The sequence below is a fragment of the Nannobrachium achirus genome (genome assembly GCF_963921795.1).
Source record: "Nannobrachium achirus genome assembly, chromosome: 23".
NCBI lineage: Eukaryota > Metazoa > Chordata > Actinopteri > Myctophiformes > Myctophidae > Nannobrachium > Nannobrachium achirus.
In genome coordinates, this window is record NC_137830.1 from 43,613,515 (window position 1) to 43,633,272 (window position 19,758).

Here is a 19,758-nt window from a genome sequence, read left to right on the forward strand (position 1 = left end):
TATGGCATAATGGGTCTGTAGGATATTAGGCTATTAGCCGGGGAGCCACAGGCCCAAAAGCTCAAAGAATAGGATGTTACCTGTGATGTCATGACATACTTTTAATTTTTGTTTTTTCTATTAATTTGGTCATCAAGGTCCACAGAATGAGAGGCCTGCTCTGCCGGAAATCCTGCGAAAAAAAGTTATTGCCATTTGTATATTCACTCCATCTACTTCAATATAAAGGAAAGAAACACACCCAAAAAAATATGCTTTAAGTAGCATGTGAGGGGTCAAACTAGGGGTTCTTGATGATTCTGAATCCATTGCAAGCATTTGTTTTGCATGAAAAACATTCCTTGGGCTAGAAAACGGACCAAAATAACGGTGAAAAGTGATGACTCATCACTTTTCACAGGTTTGAGAGGCTGAAATCTAGCCCAATGAATGTTTTTCATGCAAAACAAATGCTTGCAATGGATTCAGAATCATGAAGAACCCTTAGTTTGACCCCTCAAATGCTACTTTTTTTGGTGTGTTTTTTTCCAGTATAGTGAAGTCAATGGGAACCTTTTTTTCGCAGGATTTCCGGCAGAGCAGGCCTCTCATTCTGTGTACCTTATTGACCAAATTAATAGGACAAACAAAAATTTGGAGTATGTCATGACATCACAGGTCCTCTCTCATTTTGGCCCAGTGGCTCCCCGGCTATATTGAATGAAGACACTAAAGTTGCACTGTAAAAAAAGGGAAGTGCTGGTACTGACGTCTGATCCCATATCTTTGGTGTCCCAGGTATGTTACTATTTCACATCTGAGCTGCAGTAACCCAGAGAGAGGGGAGGGCTGATCCGCGACAGAAGAAAAGCAACTCGGCACCAACGCAGCCAGCAGCACAGCGGTGTTACAAACAATGGTTTCAAACAAGAGCTGATAAGGCGAATAGTTTGACCATGACATACTACAACGTGTACACACCGCTTTTTCCCCCTTTGTGCACAGAGATAGACACAGGCCCAATATTCAGCGGCAGTGGTCTTCTGTTACCATTTTAAATTCCTGTCTGGCAGGAAACTTTACTCCACACTGCTACTGTATGTTGATGCACTGGTATAGTAGGCTTTACCACAAGATATGATGTTATTGTCAGACTTCATTGGCGGTCATGATACAAACGCCTATCCCTGCCTTGTGTTCAGTGTTGTAAAGTAACATTGAGTACATTTACTCAAGTACTGTACTTGAGTACAATTTTGAGTATTTTTACTTTACTGGAGTATTTCCAATTTTCAGTACTTTTACATCTACTCCACTACATAGCACTTTTACTTCAATACAATTATTTGAAAACTACTAGTTAGTAGTTACTTTATAGATTTAGATTATTATTACAAAATATACATTACCCACTTCAGCCCTATACATTTAGGATAATTGAAAATAGCCAATCTACAAGCTTGAGCTTGTAGATCTGCTATTTTTACTTTTTGCATTTGAAAACTTGTGAAATCAAATGGGACATTCTGCTTAATGAGTACGTTGTGCTTTTGTACTTTAAGTACATTTTGATACCAATACTTTTGAATTCTGGACTTTTACTTATAACAGAGTATGTCTACATTGCAGTATTGATACTTTTAAGTAAAACGTGATTTAAAAACAATGTGAGTAGACTACTTTTCCCACCACTGCTTCCTTGTGTTTTCTAACTGTAAAGTCCCGAACACAATAAGCCGCATTATCCTGTAGCGGGATAGGAAGGATTGAGACATACTGCTGCTACAAAGGTAACTCTATCCCTCTCCTGCGATGCAGCCACACGAGGAGGAGGTAGGGGGGAATACAATCGAACGCAGAGAAAACCAACGCATTTTATGCACGGACGACTCGTTAACGTCCACTTACTTTAATAGTTAAACAACTGATCATTTTACAACCGATATTATGTCCTTAAATCAATTACACGAGATGAGAAATGTTGAAAGCCCCAAAGCGTTAACGTCAGTTGAGTGAAGGGGCGTTCCAGCCAACCGGAGTCACAGAGGCCGCGGCTGCAGCCAATGGGGAGGCAATTAGATCTGCTCCAAGGCGTTATAAGGAGTTCCCCTTAACCGCTATGTCACTGATGAGCCCTTGCGCCGCAGGAAAGGCTGCGCATCCTCTGGTCTGTGGTAAAAATACAAAATACCATTTCGCTGCTCCCCAAAACAAAGACGGCTTTAGGGAGTTGAAAGCCTATTTCCCTTAGTGGGAACACTCTGAGCCCCCCCACCTCACGTCTAAAATACACTTTTTAGCCAGAAAAGAAAATATTTCACCGGAAGAAAAAAGTTGGTCAATGGAATTTTCTATTGACAATATCTGTAGAGGGCGCTGTGGAGTAGCTAAAACCTCCGGTGAAATATTTTCTGGCAAAAATAATTGCATTTTAGACGTGAGGTGGGGGGCTCCGAGTGTTCCCACTAAGGACAATAGGCTTTCAACATCTTAGAACCGTCTTTGTTTTGGTGAGTAGCGAAAGAGTATTTTTTATTTTGACTACAGACGAGAAGCTGAGCAGCCCGGGCTACCGCGGCTGTGAGCGCAAGGGCTCATCGGTGACATAGCGTTAGGAAGACCCGAGCTTAGGGAGGCAATGATTGGTGCGTCCACAGTCTGTCAACATCGATACTGCTGCGGGAAGGAGGGAGGGAGGCCGCCTGCCTGCCTGCCTGCCTGCTCGGGGGTTTGGCTTGCTGCTAGGCCTCGGTGAATACAAAATAAGCATAAAGTTTGCAAAAAAAATTAAAACAATTTCCGAGCACGTTGAATAAACGGCCGCTGCCCGCGCACACCGAGCGACCCGGCGTGTGTAACGTACGGTTCCCAAAGGCGCACACACACACACGGGCAAGCGTCATTCAAGCCTCCCGCAGTACGTAGCGTTACACTGGCTGGTGTGTATATCACCGAATCGTCAACTTCGTTTCCCCCCTCAATAATAATCGGGCGAATTGGAGGCAGAAACCCTCACCTTGGTCTCCAGCTGCTCGACGTGCCCGCCTTGATCACATCGCCGCGGCGGCTCTTCTTGCCCCGGCCGGAGTGAAGTAGAAAACATCCATTGTCCCGTAGCAGCGCAGCAGCCAGGAAGTCCAGCTTCTGCACTTCTTCTCAAACTCTGTATGGAAAAGAGCCTGCAGGGCGCTGTGGTGACATGGATCTGCCCTGCCGCCAGGCTCCAGGTAGAAATGCGCCGCCCGATGGGCTGCTATAGTCTCAGCGCCTTCAGATCAAGTGCACACCGGTTCATGTAACTATGACATTGATGAGACTAGTGTACATTGTACAAAATAATGTAACATTTATGTTGTACACTCGAAGAGTTAAATGTGTCAGCTTTCATTCTAAAATGAAAGCCTTTTTGCCCTGTGGATCAGTTCAATGTTTTTTTTTTACAGTGCATAGTGTGAGGTGCAATTTTACCAGTTTAATTTAATTTTACATTATGCACAATGACAAACAACAACTAAAAGCAAATTTAAAATGTAATAGATAGGTTACTCCTTCTAAAACACATCAAATCTTATGTGCTGGATTACAATTAAAAGTAGCTTCTTTCTCATTTCTATTATCCAAACTAAACAGCATCAAGCTTGTTTGATATTGAACTGTCAGGTAAACCACTTCATGGTTCTTAGGCTTACCAAGTTGCCAACTCCACAGACAGATACAGTCAATATCACTGTTATTAATGCATAATGCACAGCAGCACACCCAGTGGAGACATTTAGGAGCGTGTTTGCTCATGATGATGAAAGAATAATTCTTGTTAGACCTGTTGTAGTGGATTTCATATTATAATATATATATATATGTGTGTGTGTGTGTGTGTGTGTGTGTGTGTGTGTGTGTGTGTGTGTGTGTGTGTGTGTGTGTATATATATATATATAAATATAGCCTAGTGACCGAAAGCTTGATCTGTTTTTGCACAGTTTTTAGTGTGCTCGGTGACAACCACTTCCCATGTTTGACTTGGTATGTAGTCATGTCCCTGTGTATGCAGTACAAACAGCACCTTCAAGTGGTGCTGTTGAGCAGCCTACAGGGCCATTCACACGCACGCGCGCGCACACACACACACACACACACACACACACACACACACACACACACACACACACACACACACACACACACACACACACACAGGGTATAGCTTAATTAAATTAACTGCTCAAACTCACCGCTCCACTTCAAATTTGATTTGATTTTTTTTTTATTGATCATTTGGTTTCCTTTTGACTCCAGCATTAAGTTTACTGGCAGATGAGTGTTTTTTTAACCACTATTCTGTATGAAAATAAATAAATAAAAATGTCCAGCATGTAAAATGTATCAGATGAAATTTAAATAAAGAACTAAATGGAATTCAGCTCCTACCTGTGTTGTATAATAAGCTAACCTGGATTCTGTTGCTTTGTGCAAAGATACCACCCATCCATCACAGAATCATGATCATCTTTATTGGATCTTTAACTATGCCCGCTCGTGCCCGCAATGACCACCCGCAATTAATGTCGTGGGGGAAATCAAATCATGTGGATTGGGTGCAAAATCGGTGAAGTGCCCTTAATTGGCCAAGTATTAAATCAAGAAATTATTAATTTACTAAAAACGACAGTTGTTCAGCGAATATAAATTAAAAAAAATGAATTGAGGTAAATCATATTAGAAACTAGAAGCTGTGCTCTTCCGAGCACAGGTCTCCACCAGGCCACACAAATCGGCCTGTTATAGCGCCACCATGAGGCTGATTTAAAAAATGTGGGGCAGAGGTTCTGAATTAGCATCCAGGGAGTGTGTGTGCTCAGTTTGGCAGCGATCGGGCCAACGGCGCCGGAGATTAGCTGGTAACAACCAGGCCACACAAATCGGCCTGTTATAGCGCCACCATGAGGCTGATTTGAAAAATGTGGGGCAGAGGTTCTAGATTGGCATCCAGGGAGTGTGTGTGCTCAGTTTGGCAGCGATCGGGCCAACGGTGACTGAGATTAGCTGCTCACAAACTGCGAGGACGCACGGACGCACGCACGCACGCACGGACGGACGGACGGACGGACGGACGGACGGACGGAGGGGAAAACATACTCTCCCTCAGCCTTCGGCTGGTGGAGACAACAAAGCAAAGAAAGATTGTTTCAATGAGAAGATGGCAGAGAGTTGAACAACCTTCAAAAATTGTGTAGCCTAGTAAGTCTGAGAAACAGCTAAGGTATACTATACAGCATACATGGGCAACTGGCGGCCCGGGGGCCACATGCGGCCCCCACCTCACTTAATGCGGCCCGCAGGTTAATACCGGAAAACTGATATATTATTGATTTCAGCTGTTAGAATTCCAAACATGACCTGCTTTAATTCCGTCAGTCCAGTCTATATTAGTAGCTTAATGACTAGTATAGTAGTATTAAAATGTATTTTTTTATGTGCAATGTAAGTATTTGTATTTAGGTTCATAGAGTTAACGTGAATATATGACTAAATGTGTTTGAAATTAAATCAAAGTGTTACATTTCAGGATTCCAATTAAAAAATTACAAAAAATAATTCAGGATTCCAATTCAAAAGAAGCAAAAATAGCCGATCTACAAGCTCAAAACGCATCGCAGCGCGATGCGTTTTGAGCTTGTAGATCTGCTATTTTTGCTTCTTTTGTATGAGATACTAGAATGGCAAAGTAGGACGCAGCAATATGCAATGTGGCCCTCTGGAGTGAAGGTGGTCATATAGTGGCCCTCGCCATCATCAAAGTTGCCCACCCCTGCTATACAGTAACAGACTTAAAGGGATAGTTCACCCAAAAATAACTTGTTTTCTATCAATTACTCACTTACTCGTTACTTTTTTTTTTCAATAGTCAATAATTTGATTACCAGCAGTGGTTCCCTATGGAGACACAAATAGTCTTCTCAAATGATTGGCTTAGGAATGTGACAAAAACTAAATAATATCCACAAATTCAAGTCTCCATGGGGTGAGTAATGAATAGAAAAATGTAATTTGACCAAAGTGCTGTACAGAGCAGGAGCAAAACAACAACAGCAAATGATGAAGCTGAAGTTTAGGATGCTGACGTGGAGAAAGTAGTATTTTACCAACAGAAGGGAGTCATGGCTGATGCATTTTATGAGGAGCTTTACTGAAAAAGCTCAAAGCCCTGAAACCTTCCAAAGCAACAGATCATGATAACATCCCCAATAGATTTTTACGAGATGCAGCTGAAGCCTTCACCGGCCCCCTGCATAACCTACTACAGTATAGGACTATGTGGGAATCCAGGTGATTTGTGCTAGTTACAGGAGGAAGTGAAAGTTGAGTTCCTCTGCTGCACATGATGGTGATTTCTGATTTCCCTCTCGTGCAAGGGGAAAGAGAACTCGGGGTAGGCCAACGCTCAGCCATGTGTAGCACCGAATAGCCTTGTTTAAAGAGGTGGTGCCATAGTTTTGTACCTTTTTTGTGGAGTTAACATTACTATAATAGACCCCCAGGGTGTGGTTATAATATGCAAATATGTCTGTTTTTGGTCACTTCCAGAAAGCTGAAAGCCTCTGAGTCAAAAGGTCCAATTGAAATACACTGATATAATGTCATCATAATATCATCCCCTCCCCCTTTTACCTTTCAACAACCCTAACCTCAGTTGGGTCACCACCCATCTGACAACCAGGCATACTTAACGAACAGGTGGATGTGGCCACATAAAACATAATTTCAACACTTTTTGTACACTTAAAAAAAAAGTACAATCACCAGTAAGGCTCCCTAATCGGGAGATAAGCGACCGTAGGTCACTTATCTCCACAAATAGGGCAAAAATGTGTTTTGCCAAAATCTTCCTGATCCATGTTGATGACATGAGTGTAGACATACTGTGTAGTGATTTTCGTGATTTTAGGGCAAAATCTGTAGGAGCAGTGTCCAAAAATGTGTTTTTAAAAATCGGCCTGGAGGTGGCGCTATATGGGACAGATTCATGTTGATGGGATGAGTGTAGACATACTGTGTACCGATTTGCGTGATTTTAGGGCGAAAATTGTAGGAGCAGTGTCCAAAAATGTGTTTTGCAAGAATCGGCCTCATGGTGGCGCTAGAAGAGGGCCATGTGAGAAATGAGGGGTGGGGTCTCCGCGCCGGCAAGGCGGACGAATAGGTACCGGCCCCGGCTGTCCCGGTCGCTCCTAGCCGGAGTTACGGCATTTTATGTGAGCTGCAGTGTAGGGGGTCCTCCACTGGGGGCGCCACCACTTTTGCATCCGTTCTGGAGTACCAGGAGTCGGTGGTCCCCGGGAATTCCCCGTGAGCAGCCCCGTTGGGGTGGTCATTTGGTCATGTTTGCGCATTTGGTCATTTTTTACATCTGGGGGTCCCCCAGGGACCTGGGGGTCCCTGGAGCTCCGGGGGTCCTTGGAGGTTGTAGTTTGGCAGCCAAGGAACGTGTGTGCAAAATTTGGCATGGATCGGGGCAACGGTTGCGGAGATATAAGCAGGGAAAAAGTGTGACGTGTGAGGTGTGACAGACAGACTGACGGACGGACTGACGGACTCACTCACACTTTGTGCAGGTTTTGATAGTAAATGCGACCTACGGTCGCAATAATACCTGATGATTATGTTGTAGGAGGGAAACAATCACGACATCCCAGCTTTAAAGCTTTACTCTGTAACTTTTCCAATAGAACTAATCTTAAAATTAAATCGCTAAAGCTTTGCCTCTTACTCCCCAATGCCTTGTCGCAGAGGAACGTGAGACCACTCTAAAGATGCGTATCGGCGAGGTGAAGGCGGTCGCGGTGTTGCGGCCCCGCTCCGGTGGTCCGCGGCGACCCCGGGCGAAAAACGTCCGAAAAAAGCAATACCGCTACTGACCAGTAGTTGAGCAACTTCCATAGTATAGCTTTAAACAGCAGACTCAAACAGCAAGGTCAAGTACAGTAGCTATTCCCCTGTAGGCAAGTGGCAGACCCAGACAGCAAGACGACAAGTCGAGGAGAATGTTTCTCGTATCAGGCGTCAGTATTCTGGTTAGGACAGTGACTATGGCCTCTGCATATAGCAGTGGGCCTTCCATTCAATCAATCAGTCAATAAGAATGGAACACGTTCATGCAATAGTTGGTCATGGTAGCCGCTCAATCGCTGAGAGTGGAGCAACACATTTCATAGTCAGGCAGATTTGACCTTCCATACTCAAGTGCTGAGAGAACACATCTTGTGGTCAGACAGAAGGAATGTCAGTCCTCGGAATTATCCCAACAATGTATCCTTGTAGAAACTGTTTAGGGTATGCGCATGCATGAAGTGAATGGCAAATCAAGTGGCAAATCGAGTGGCAAAGTGAGTTTATGGGCAGAAAGTAGTTTTCTGCCACTCAGTAGGTGTTCCCGCATAACTTCCGGGTATGATGATGATGTCACGCGCATACCCTCTATTCAAGCAGCCCCACATCCAGATCGTTGTCAGACTCCTGTTTCCATTCCCCAGACAACTGGACTGGACCCTGTCCACCTTTCCTTCTTCCATCTCCTTTTCCTTTTTCCTGTCTGATACGCAAGCTTTAAGAGTTTAGATCTTTTACAGTTTTACAGTGTGAACATTTTATTTATCCATTTCAGAAAAAATCACAAAAAGTAAAATGCTGGTTGGCTGAATAGAATATAGAATAACAGAAAATAATCTCCCTGGCTCTGAAAAGCCTCTATTTATTAGTGTTTAATTTCCAGTAAACACACCACAGGGAGGCTGTAGGCCTGCTGTCTAATGCATACTGTATGTGCGCCACAGATTTAACTCGGCCTGATTCCGTTTAGGCTACTGTTTTGCGTTTCATGTCTGCTCCAGCAGGCAGGCAGGGAGGCTGTCCCCCGGAGAAGACTTTAATACACACCCAGAGTATATAATGAGTCCTGGATACAGAACCCGGGCTAGAGTATTTACTTTAGAAAGAGCAGTGTTTATAGAGAGCAGGAGGTGAGCCTTCTGGCACGCTGTATCATTGACTGTGTTGAGTGCTTGTGTTGGATGACACCAAGGCCAATACCTGTCACTTGCAAAGGCAACAGATGGGCTACAAGGTTGTATCAAAATATTCACTTCCTTTTAGGGATGGGACGATAAGCGATATTATCGTATATCGTGATGAAAAACACCCACGATAATCGTATTGTGGAGATTTTATTTATCGTGATATCGTCCTCCGTCATGCACTGAGATCAATTCACCTTTTATTTGCTGAGCTGCATATCCAGTATCACTTAAATCCTCTATAATTGGTAAAAGGTACTTATAATATACGTACTTGATACAGTCTTTTTTTTCACTCTCTATCAAATGTCTTTCTCAAAAAATAGCCGATCTACAAGCTCACAACGCGATGCGACGTGTTGTAGATCTGCTATTTTTTGGCAAATGTTCCGCCCAGGATAATGGATTTTGATTATCGCGATAATATCATACATCGCAATTTCTTTTGTCACAATAATCGTGATATGACATTTTAATATCGTCCCATCCCTACTTCCTTTACCACTCGGAGTAGTTCGCCCCCAAAATGATTTTTTTTCTATTGATTACTCACGCCATGGAGACTTGAGTTCAATAATATTTTTTTTGTATTTGTCGCATTCCTATGACAAATAATTCATTATAGTAAATTTACCCCCATTGATTCCGGATGGGGACCGAAATGCATTTGAGTCCCCATCCAGAATCAATGGGGGTAAATGTATCGTAATAATTTTTTTTGTACTGTATTGACCTTTTGTCCATGTGGTGATTGATTGATTTATGAAACATCATAAGAAAAGGGAAATGAGGAATGTCCAGAAGTTAAAAGTTGAACCCAAAAAAGGTTTAAAAATTATCTCATAACTGTTCCAGGCATGACACCAATAAATAGACTTTAGCATATAATTTAGAATAGAATAAAAGGCAGCTGCAACGAAAAATAAAATAAAAACATCTGTAAAAAGCTGTGAACCTCCAATCAACTACACATGGCCCTCTCTAGGCCAGGTTCTTATTCTCTCCTCCATATCTGTGGACAGTGTGGAGGTACCATAGACTGTAGAAAAATATGGACGATGCGAAGCCATTGGTTTCTATGCAGCGCAAATGGCCCTTTCTACCCCTTGGAATGGGTGTCGCCATCATAGAAGTGAAAGGCATCAGAGATGCTATTGGCTGCCAACAGTCACGTGCAACCGCAGGGATACATGGGAGAATGTGGTCGGAGCCTCCCGAAATACAGCACACGAAGAAGAACACAGTCGGCTGGTATCAGTTTAGTTGGCTTTATCATTTATTTTAAAATAAATTGGACCACATTTCGACAAAACGAATATGATGGTGATTGAAAGGCAATCTTTAACTAGCGATAGGAACCATACAGTATTCATGAAAATGTTAATTAAGGTCAGAAAACGAAAGGGGAAAATGAATGGGATCCAATGGAGAACAATTCTTTTTGCGATCGGACGGGGGGGAAAACAGCGCAACTAGCGGCCAATCATAGGAAGTTTTACTTCCGTATTGGAGTCGTTTTAAATCGGCAGAACTATGCCCCTGGGAGGTACTGACAAAGGGGCATTAGAAATGGCACATAGGCTTATATGAAGGCCTGTTGTAGATCGGCTCCTACAAATACCAAAATGACAAATATGACGTAAGAAAGAGGCAAACATAGTGTAGCCGCTCTACAAGCTCACAACTTGATGAAAAAGTTGCGATTGTAAAAAAAATCTTTTGAAAAAATATACCATATAATGTAATAATGTAGTAAAGACCCAGCCGCTCTTGTCGTTGCCTCTTACCTGCCGGTCTGCCAAACTATAGACCGGATTTCGATTCCAGCTCGGTGCGCGAAATGCTACATTGGTGTCAGAAGTGTTTGAGGATCATGTAGCCTATATTTAAATGTAGGAAATGACCTACGGGTCCATTTGGTTCCATTTGTACACTCTCAGAGTTACAGACCTGTTATGGTCATTCAGGGCTATCTCTTTATGTGTTTTTGGTCACGTTATTTTCCGCTCATTTTATGTGTCTGTGGCAAAAATGGGAATTTTGTCAAACAAGATGATGGGACCTGGTTTGGTAAACAGTAACCTCACGACACCAGACTTTCCACCTCGGAGGAAAGCCTGGTATTCCTTTTAAACAGGCCCTATCAGACTCACCTCACCGCTACTCACCAGTTAAGAGTGGGGTGGCTCAGAGTAGATGACAGAGTACAGCAACTTGCAATGGGCCTACAAGATACACTACACCACTATGATACCCAAGTACCTGTCAAAATACTTTGTAAACGTTAAGGATGTCCATAATTACAACACCAGAGGCAGTGCCACAGATCACGTTCAACCCAGAGTCAACTCAAAGAAAGGGTCGAACTCGTTCTTCTGCTATACCACAAAAATGTGGAATGCCTTACCGAAGGCCATAAAGGAGTGTGGATCACTAGCATCCTTTAAAATTGCCCTGAAAAACCACTTACAGGCAGCAACCGTTCGCAACTGGTAAAAAACCTAGCCCAACCCTACCCTCCCTGCCCCTTCCTTGTATATACTTGTATACTTGTATATTCCTTGTATATACTTACTGTTTGTTTAGATTTACTGTATATTCCTTGTATATACTTACTGTTTGTTTAGATTTACTGTTTTCTTTTCTTTTTTTTTTCCCTTTTCTTTACATATCTACTGCATAGTACTGTGTTCTATTTGTCTGTCATTCAATGTTATATGAGATACTTAAATGGTTTCCTGTTGAAATAAGCTTAGTCTTTTCATGGATCTCCTTTTAGTAGACCTTGTACCAGTGAACTGTACCGTCATGAATCTGTACATTTTCCTATGCAAACTTCTAATAAAGCCTTCAATCAATCAATCAATCAGTGTGATTCGGTCTAGGCGTGGCCTAAACTGGAAACGGGCAAAAGAAGTGGCGTCGCTTTGTTTTGTCCGCCCCTGTTTGTTTCCCCAATCCCTATTTAAATGCTTGAGAAGTGTAGTCTTGCCAGTCACTACGAGTTGGACTAAAAGATGGATATACTGTCTTGCCAGTCACTACGAGTTGGACTAAAAGATGGATATACTGTACCAACAAACTTTCCAAAATAAGCAAAACGACGTCGCATCAAGGGGTTTATTGGGTAGGCTCTTAAATGTTGCCCTTGAGCGCTGGGAATTATTTTGGGATAAAACTAATTCCGGCTTGGTGGTTCCGGTCAAAATGTAGTCTGTCTGATGACTACAACATGAGGTAGGTTGTTTCCGCTCCCGACCGGATCAGAAACCCGAAATGCTATACTGATCCCAGGCCAGGTAAACAGTTGAACCACAGTGTCTGGGTGGGCCTGCAGTGCCTATAATGGCTTCCTCCGACAACGTGAAGCATGGTAGTGCAGCAGACATTCCATCAAGCGAGTGGTGAGAGTGATTGATTTATTCATTTGCTGCGTGTTGTGTTCATTTGTCGAGCACGCCAGTCAGTTGTAGATGACGCACAGCACCACTCAATCAGAAAATGAACCTGAGGAGCACACCGTGGAACGCACAAACAAACATCCAATTTTAATGGAGCGCTGGTCTGAGAAATCAATAAACTCTTCCCATAGAGAGCACCCTGTTCTGTCTGGAGATCCATCTGGGAACGGTTCTGTGGCAGAACATGCAGAAACATCACAAAATATAGCCTACTAATCACTTGACGGCAATGAGATATTTCTTATTTTGTTTTATACAGTGCCACTTACCTTGTCAGTGCCAGGTGTTATGACCCGATTTGTTACCCTAATGTTACACCTGACGATGTTAACTGGCCAATGAGAGGGATAGACTACGTTTCTGTGCTTTTCGCCCCGCTGTGTGTGATTTCATGGTCTATTAGGCTGCTGATTGTGGCAGTGGTGTCTGCAGCAAATTCTAAATCAGTTCCACCTACACTGCACAGCACATGTTCATGCTACAACAGCCAGGGACATGCTGGGCCCCTGATTCAGCCTGGGAAAAAGAGTTGGAGAGGCCCTCACTGCTGCTACTCAAAGATTTGCCATTTCAGATCATGACAAGGGACAAGCCAGTGGGCCAATTACATGAATTATATTTCGTCGTTGTCGGGTGAAAACCTTGTATGTCCAAAACCGTTTGTTTTGTATTTATCATTTAAAAAATGATTTAAACTAGTGAAAACAGCCGATCTACAAGCACACAACGCCTCGCACCGCGAGGCGTTGTGTGCTTGTAGATCTGCTGTTTTCACTACTTTTGTGCAACGGCCTTGTATGATGAAGCAGGGCTTTGCTTTGCGAAAAAATGTACAAATTTGAAACTTGGATGAGGTTTTTGCCCGACAGTGACGATTTACTTTGTTGGCTGCCCAGCCCCCAAAATGGAACGAAGGCCGACATTTTATTTTTATTTTTTTTCCTAATGGCCGGCCTGGACCGGCCGGGAATGAACCGGCCGTTCGGGAGTTGTCCCGCTTTTCCCAATGGCCAGCACGTCCCTGCTACAACAGCACTCAGGCTAACACTGTGTGTTATTTTCCTCATGCTGTTTACTTAATGAAGTTCTGAGAGCATATCAGCTAGACTGAGAGTACATCAGAGACATGTTGGGTAATTGCTAAGACTAACTAAGAAATGTGCTCCTTTATGTTCCCTATCCAGCACCAGATGTCAATATCATCCTAATTATAAAAGTACTCAACATTATACAATCTCATGAATGTAATACAGTGTCAGTGTAAAACAGTGTAAAATAGTCAATAAAATAGAAATGAATGTGTTATGCCTTATACCGTACATGTTATGGGCAGGGCTGTATTAACCATTGGGCCGGTGGGGCCGTTGCCAGGGGCCCTTGGCTCTCAGGGGCCCTTGGGGGAACTGGACCACGTGGTCAGTGACAATTTACTCAAATTAAATGACAATCAAATGTGCCGCCCTTCACTGGCTACCGGTGGATTTTAGAGTTGATTTTAAAAATGTATTGCTTACTTTTAAAGCCCTGCATGGCCTGGCTCCCAGCTACATCTCCGACATGCTGCAGCCATATAGGCCGACACACACCCTGAGATCCGCAGGCAGAGCTCTATTGGTATTTCCCCCAACTAACCTCGTTACTATGGGCGATCGGGCTTTTGCGGCCCGTGCCCCTAAACTCTGGAATAACCTGCCTGTGGACTAGCCCAGTCAGTGACTTCTTTTAAGTCACTCCTGAAAACGCACTTATACACCAAGGCCTTTCCTAGACTTTAGCACTTGCACCTTGCACTTTTCGTAACTGTGTTACATTGTTATATCTATGTCTACGTCTGGATTTGCCTTCATTTTTATTTTATCCACAAGTTTCCCCGGGGGCTTACTGGAGACTCTCAGGACCAAACTTCCGGGTTTAACAGCAGACATACAAGCTCACGTCGCGTCGCAAATGCAACCCGTTGTGAGCTTGTAAATCGGCAGCGGAACCTCGGTGCAGACGTTTGCGCAATGCACTATGGGGCGTAGGAAACTCGTGGATACCTTATTTTACATTCTATTTCATAGATGAATCTTAATTGATTGTTGTTATCTCTAGGAATGTTTTTATTTGTACTTTTATTTGTATTTTTATGACACTGTAAAGCACTTTGTAAACATTGTTTTTCGAAAAGCGCTTTATAAATACAGTGTATTATTATTATTATGGCTTAAAATCCGAGCTGGGTATTCACTTAGTATCCGAGATGTAACCGTAGGCATTCTTTTTGGAGAAGAAGCGTTATAGCACAGTTCTATTATGAAAATGGCAGATCTACATGCTCACAATGCCTCGCAACACAATCTCTGCCTCTAATATTTGACAATTTGGCCATTGTTTAATTTGTCATTTTAGAGGTATTAAAAAGTCCTTAAATTGTCACTTTAGAAATGTGTATACCCAGCCTATGGGGCTTTTAAGCCGTGACATGATTTTGTAGGCAGAGGAGAATCTGCCCCCAGAGCATTTTCTGTCCCTCGCTATTTCAAAAAGCAACGACTAAAGTATAATTCTAACACTTTCCTTTCAACAACAAAGAGAAGAAAAATGTGTAAATAGTAAAAATAGTAAAAAGATTCACAGAAACTGGGGGCAGAAATTCTCCTCTGCCTACAAAATGATGTCATACTTAACAGCCCCATGCACTTAAACGTTATGTTGTTCTTTAGGTTTGTTTACTGTTGAGTGAGAAAACAATGTTGCACATTAAGTTAATCAAATAATTTGGGGGGTCCCCAAATTATTTGACGGTCAGTGTTGAGAACCACTGACCTAGATGAACAGGTGTGAAGTAGCCTGGCTTTATTTCCCACTATAATCACTAGGTGGCAGCATTGTATTGTCTAAATATATGAGAGATACAGAATGTTTAAGTCTAAATATAGCCTCCCAGTATCTATGCCTTGTACATTGTTTTACTTTTTCATACTGCCAGTAAGCATAAGCATTACATAAGCATAACAATTCAGTGAATAATTTGTCTAACAAAGAAGACTGAGTCATTTTGTCTCTTCAAAGGAATGCATAAAAAACTGTGAAGACAACTCTGGCAGTTCGTCCTTTGATCAACACTATAATTTAATAACCTGCACACCAAAGAGGGATTTTATTTAGAATTCTATTCTCAGTTGTTTTAGTTTCTCAGTAGCTTGGTGTAAAATCCACAGGGAACTGTAAAAAAAAAAAAATTCAAAGGCAGACGATAAAAAACGTGTTTCTTTAAAGTTTGAGTTCAGTTGTTGCTGCTAGTGTGAACAAAGAAAGATGTTGTTTTAAATTAGCCCCTTTAAAAGGCATAAACCACAACCATAAAGCTCATAAATATGGAAATACTGTAATGGAATAGTGTTTTGGTTAAAGTCCTCTGATGAACATGAAATATTCAAGATATAGAAAAATCCAGGTCCAGGCACTCAGGTGGATTCAGAAATAAAAAGCTTTTATTTGGACAACGGGCTAGAACATAAAAAAAACACCAACACGTTTCGGCAAACGCCTTCTTCAGGGTGTTACTGAACAAAGACTGAAAAAATGTAGGCCTAATTATAAGCCTACCAGGTGTGTCCACAGTGAGGACCTACAGCATACATGGGCAACTGGCGGCCCGGGGGCCACATGCGGCCCCCACCTTCACTTAGTGCGGCCCGCAGGTTGATACTGGAATACCGATATATTATTGATTTCAACTGTTACAATTCCAAACATGACCTGCTTTAATTCCTTCAGTTTATATTAGTAGCTTAATGACCAGTATTAAAATGTGTTTTTTTTGTCCAATGTATTTATTTGTATTTAAGTTCATAAAGTTAACATGAGTATATAACTAAATGTGTTTGAGATTAATTCAAAATGTTACATTTCAGGATTCCAATTCAAAAATAACAAAACATAATTCAGGATTCGAATTCAAAAGAAGCAAAAATAGCAGATCTACAAGCTCAAAACGCAGTATGAGATATGCATAGCAATATGCAATGTGGCACTCTGGAGTGAAGGTGGAAATATTGGCCCTCTCCATCATCAAAGTTGCCCACCCCTGACCTAGCCTAGTAAACGACCAACTTCCGTTCTCCAGGAGGATTCCATGAAATGGTTTCCGGAAGAGGGCGGGTACGAGGCTACCCCTGACCTGCAGTCTGCAGCCTACAGGCCCCCTGGTGGCAACATACACATGTTGTCTACACATGAATGAATGCACAAAACCTTCATACAGTCTGTTAAAAGGGTTAGGGTTAGGGTTAGGGTATATATCTTTTGTTTCTGAATCCACCAGAGTTTCTGGACCTGGACTTTTGTGCCTCTGTGGCACATTTTTCCTTTTTTGCTCATTGTATTCCCTTTCATGAGCACCGGTGGTTTGAGGGATACCAGTAGCTCCCCTGCTATCTTCTTGTTTAGAAAGGTTCATTGACTATTTTAAAGGATGACTCCACACAGAAAGGCCCTATCGCCAACCCCACCTAGGGTGTGAGCGCTGAGCACCATGGGGTGTTGTTTTTTTTTTTACCATTTTAATAGAGCATTATTCAGGACCAATTGTTTGAAGATTTAAATGGGCAATTTAAATCTTCAAACAATTGGTCCTGAATAATGCTCTATTAAAATGGTAAAAAAAACAACAACACCCCATGGTGCTCAGCGCTCACACCCTAGGTGGGGTTGGCGATAGGGCCTTTCTGTGTGGAGTTTGCATGTTCTCCCCGTGTCTCCTAGGGTAGATACTAGGGGTGTAACGATACATTTTAATAGCGATTCGATACATATTGCGATACATGGTTGACGATACGGTACATGGACGATATTGGTTCATTCATGGCGATACGATACGATTCGATTTAATGATTTAAAATCGATATAGTAACTATTTATCAAAGAAATTAAATCTGTGTGAAAAGTGTGGATAGTGCAGGTTTTTAAGGGAAACATGTATTATTATGGATATAAATAAGTAAACACTGTGATTATCTGCCAAATACATGGACATTGTATATTGACAAACCTGCACCTTGACATGAACCCAGAGATTACACACATTTATTGATAGACCAGTGTAGCTATATGGAATGGAAAAGTAATTAAACCCCTCCTTTTATTTTTTTCTTCTTAAAAATGCTAAATACAATGCACAAGTAGGTAGTATCGATACAATCGATTCTTTGCACTGCCGATTCGATACGATATAAAATAAAACGATACGATTCGATTTTAGCTGTTTTCATTTCGATATACTTCGATTTTTTAAGTTAAAAACGATATTTCGATACAGTTACAATATCTTTACACCCCTAGTAGATACCCTCACAAAAACATAAAAAAGAAAAGGAAATGTGAGCTTTGGGAGAGCACAGACTTTGAGAAAGTTCCCGGAATAGACACATCTCCCTGGTTCTGGCAAAGAACGTCTCTGCAAGAAGAGTCACCAACGTCATTTTCTCTACCCGGCAATCCTTGCCCGGCAGATACATCGCACTGGGTGGCAAATTCACAACGGAACTTCGGTGAATAACATTAGAGTCTATGAGAGCCGGCTGGACAGCTCAATGAACAAAAAAAAGATTCTGAACGATAGAGACCTATATAAAATACTCGTCTCAGGAATATAAAAGAAACAATGTCACACATTGTTTTCTTGTACGTTGTATAACATCATAGAGGCATCTAAAGAGCACAAAAGTACGTTTCTGATCTACCTAGTTATTGCGAGAATCTCCACCATTTACTGTCTGGAAACCAACTCTCGCGATAGCTCAGAGACAGAAACTATACCTGCTGCTGTTTAACTGGCTCAATAAAATGATGTGCTGTGCACATCGAAAAGCAAGTGATTGTAAAAATACCTGTGATATGTCTTCTTTTATATTCCTGAACCGATTATATGACAAAGACCTCAGTCATTCATAAATAGTTTTTGTTCATGGAACTTCATGAGCTGATCCAGCCGGCTCCATTCACTGCCATGCATTTCATCCTACTTCCGGTGTGAGTTCGCCACCCAGTGCGACGAATCTGCCGGGCTGGAATCAAATGCGTCTTTTCCTGCAGAGACGTTCATTGGGTTCTGGTGACTGATATTGTCCTTGTAATGAATGGGGAGACCTACATTTTTGTTTAGTTATGTTCATATTTTCTGTAATGTAATGTTGGATCAAAAGGAGTCCTGTGAATCCAAGCATAAAATCCATGACGTTCATGCATGAAATAACTTATAGAAAAATGAACCATTACTTGTCTTCACACAACTAAAATAATATCCCAACCCGAACCTTTAAACCTAAATAAGACCAAAGATTTGCGATGAGACGACATTTTTAAGTATGGTGTTGTGTCAAAAATTGCAGATCCACAAGCTCACAACGCATGCGATGAGCTGTGAGCTTGTACGTTTGGCACGTGACACCGTTATTTAAGCATTGATTATAACATTGTGGGAGGAAAAAATAATAATTGTTTCTTATACCTGGGGTCAGGGCGCCAAAGAGCACAGGGAGTCTGTAATCAGACTGAGGCCTCCTGTGTTAAGATGGACGGGAACACATTTTTGTGCTTTTACCCCTCAGGCCGGGAACACATTATTGTGAGGTACAGTACATGTACAGTATGTAGCAACATATATACTGTGTGTGTGTGTGTGTGTGTATATATATATATATATATATATATATATATATATATATATATATATTTAAAAAAATCATGTTTTTAAGACTTTTTTCGAATCGGACTCAGGCCTAAATGGGTGAAGACGAAGAGGCAGTCCAACATTTAAAACATGTTGCACAAAATCCCTGACTTGCATTTGTGGGTCATTATATTTAAATAAAAGGTATTGTAGCACTCATAAGCGGTTACGAAAACACAAAAGTGAGTCTGTGTGCGGCTGTGCGCGTGCGTGTGTTGGAGGAGGGGTCTCAGCTTGTGTCAGCTGTAAGAAGGGGGGCTACACGAGACTCACCGCCCTCCTGGGACGTGGGACGTGGCTGCGAGTCGCTCAGCAGAGGTGGCGGAGCAGACGCGAGCATCCGCGGTTAATCTTAATTAGCCTCGTCAAACTACCCCCCCGCCTCCCTCTATGATTTGACCAATTTCCTGTCCTCGCCCCTCATCCCTTCGTCTCTCCTCGTGTTGCGCTGCTGTGTGAGAGACACGCAGTGACGCAGGGGTGTCGCACCAAATTCTGGGCCCTGGGTACAAGGGTTCACTGCGGGCCCCCCAT

At 42.2% G+C, this 19,758-nt stretch overlaps 1 protein-coding gene across 1 annotated transcript in view; it reads right to left on the bottom strand.

Moving 5' to 3' along the window:
- Positions 1-3,135, bottom strand: part of usp6nl (USP6 N-terminal like) — a 94,826-nt gene extending 91,691 nt beyond the window's left edge. Inside the window, exon 1 of the mRNA XM_080754040.1 lies at positions 2,996-3,135. The gene's annotated coding sequence lies outside the window, so the exon portion shown is untranslated. The remainder of the gene's footprint in view (positions 1-2,995) is intronic.
- Positions 3,136-19,758: the final 16,623 nt, after the last annotated feature.